A 3,165-nucleotide genomic window follows, 5' to 3' on the forward strand; every position below is an offset into this window, starting at 1 on the left:
GAAGTGCCTGTTCATATCCTGTGCCCATTTTTCTATTGGATTATTTACCTTTATCTTATTGTGGTAACAATTCTATTTTTTTATAACACTTGGTCTTTTTTCGTGGCTCATTCATTGATTTCACAACGTGTCAATGAACTTAAATTCAGAGGTTGTAAAATCAGCTTAAGGGCAGAACAAAGCAAATGAAAATACAGAAGATGCTCTGCGGAGAGGAGAGAAAGTCTTAGAATTAAAAGTAAACTAATATTATAAGCAGAAAAAGTTAAAAAGTGATATATTCATGGAGTACCCCAAAAATAATTATTGAAGAATAAAAGTAATAATAGAAGAAACGAAAATTAATTTACTTTTAAATGGAAACAGCTAGAGTAGGGCTGAGTAGCATTAAATAACAACAAAAACCTAAACATCCTTAAAATTCTCCTTTCCTTAAAAAAAGGAAGACAGTAAAAGGTAATATTTCAGAATTCTTGGATAAAGAAAAGATCTTCTCCTGACTTCCTGACTGCAGGTATGGACTGTGGATACAACTAAGACGAAAGCACTGACAACTTGAATCTTTTCTCCATCTATCATGATGTTGCCTATCAGCCCAGGAATAAGGATTTTTGTTGTCTTGACATTGAGATGCAATCCATATTGAAGGCTGTATTCTCTGATCTTCTGTGGCAAGTGCTTCAAGGCCTCCTCACTTTTAGCAAGAAAAGTTGTGTCATCTGCGTAACACAGATTATTGATGAGTCTTAATCTGATCTTGATGCCACATTCTTCTTCAAAGAGTCCAGCTTCTCTAATACTTTGCTTAACATACAGATTAAACAGGTATGGAGATAAAATACAACCAGGACACGCTCCCTTTTAAATTTTAAAAATTGTAGTATTTTTCTCACTCTGTTTGCACAAGAGATTCTTAACTTATGTATAGGCTTTGCTTAAACAAAATTAAATGTTCTGATATTCTCATTCTTTCCAATGTTAGCCATAACTTCTTATAATCCACACAGTCAAATGCTTTTGGAAAGTCTGTAAAGCATAAATAAGCATTCTTCTGATATTCTTTACATTCAGCCAAGATCAATCTGACATCAGAAAGTGATGTCACCTAATGGACTGCATACGTATCAGATTAACTACAACTGTGGAAAGAATTATTGGAGAAACTTGGTGTCAGCTGTCAAAACTATCCAGAGTGGACTACAGAAAAAATCATCAATTACTCATGTGCAAGTTCAAATGAGGCCAAAGAAAATGAAGTCCACAAGGACCCAAATATGATCTTGAGGGTATTCCACCTGAATTTCAAAATCATCTTAAAAATAAGTTTGAAGAATTGAACATGAATGACAAAAAGGTAGATGAGTTGTGGGGTGACATCAAGGATACCATCCACGAAGAGAGCTAAGGATCATTAAAAGGACTGAGAAGGGAAAAAAAACCAAAACCCAACCAAAAGTGATGTCAGAAGAGACTCAGAAAATGGCAGAATAGTGCCAAGAAGCCAATACAAAGAGAAAAGAGTCTGAAGTAAAAGAGCTGAACAGAAGATCTGAAAGGGCAGCTCAAGAAGAGAAAACAAAGTATTACAATGGAATGTGCGGAGACTTGGAGTTGGAGAATAAAAAAGGAAGAACTCGCTCTGCATTTCTTCAGCTTAAAGCACTGAAAAACAAAGTTACGCCTCTATGCACAATATTGAAGGATGGGCTGGACAAGATGTTAAATGATCCAGGCCGCACCAAAAGAAGACAGAGAAAATACAGAGTCACTGTCCCAAAAAGAACCGAAGAAGATGAGAATGGCACAAGACGGGACAGGGTTCCTATCTGTTGTTCACTGAGTCACCACTTATGAGTCATACTTTATTTGACAGCACTTAGCAGTAACAAAAATATGGGAATAATAAATCAAGAAGCGTAGAAGAATTACATGAGAGCATACAAAGACGGAATTAGGAATTTTAGACTGGAAGAGCTGATAGAATTTTGGCATTTAAAATTCCTTGTCTTTTATCTCACATTGTCATCCAGTCTGAGCTTACTCACAATTGACCTTTCACTGGGTTTATGAGACTGTAAATGTCACAGAGAGAGATTATCCATCATTTTCTCTGGGAGAAGCTGGTAGATTCCAATAAGCACAGAGATGGACTGTGGGGTTGGCAGTAAAATTCCCTACAGACTAATCCACCAGTACTTTCTTCTTCTTTCACTTAGGAAGGGAACAGGCAATGTCTAGTTTTGACCAACAAAGACAGAACGATATAAGTTTAAAGAATAATGTGTGTCTGAAACAAATCATTTCTTCATTTGCTGCTCTGTACATGTTACTAGAGGAGGCTATTGCTACAGAAGGACGTATCATGCTTGGAAAAGTGGAGGCTCAGCAAAAATGAGGAAGATGCCCACCAGGATGGACAGACAGTGATCGGAACACTGGCCTGAGAACAGCAGAGACCATGAGGACGATACTAGGTGGGGAGAGGCTTTAATCTGTTGTTCACGGGTGAATATGAATCGGACACTACTTGACAGCAACTAACACCAAGTTAGTGTGAAAATAGTGAAAACCTTGACAACATGGTTGCCCCTGAAAGCAGAACTGAAAGCACAGAAAATATACAAGAAAAATGGAATCTTTCATTTTTACCCTTTACAGTTTGATTAATTTTTTACTATATAAATGCAAGAAGTATATATAGAGATATCTATCTATATTTATATCTGTATCTGTATATCTATTATCTGTATCTGTATGTATATCTATATATCTCTATATCTATCTATACACACACATATACACATACACACTATATATACATATATATAGACACACACATACACTTTTACTATATATATACACACACTTTTACTATACACACACACACACACACACACACACACACTTTTAATATATATACACACACATACACTTTTAGGATATATACATACACTTACTATATGTATATACTTTTACTGTATATACTCTTTTAATATATATACACACACATACTGTTACTATATATACACACTTACTATATGTGTGTATATATATATACATGTTTACTATGTATATATACACTTTTACTCTATATATACACTTTTACTATATATATGTGTGTGTGTATATATTCCTTATACACACACACACACACACACACACACA

The sequence above is a fragment of the Elephantulus edwardii genome, unplaced genomic scaffold (assembly GCF_000299155.1).
Source record: "Elephantulus edwardii isolate Elephantulus edwardi_28Jun2011 unplaced genomic scaffold, EleEdw1.0 scaffold00088, whole genome shotgun sequence".
Lineage (NCBI taxonomy): Eukaryota > Metazoa > Chordata > Mammalia > Macroscelidea > Macroscelididae > Elephantulus > Elephantulus edwardii.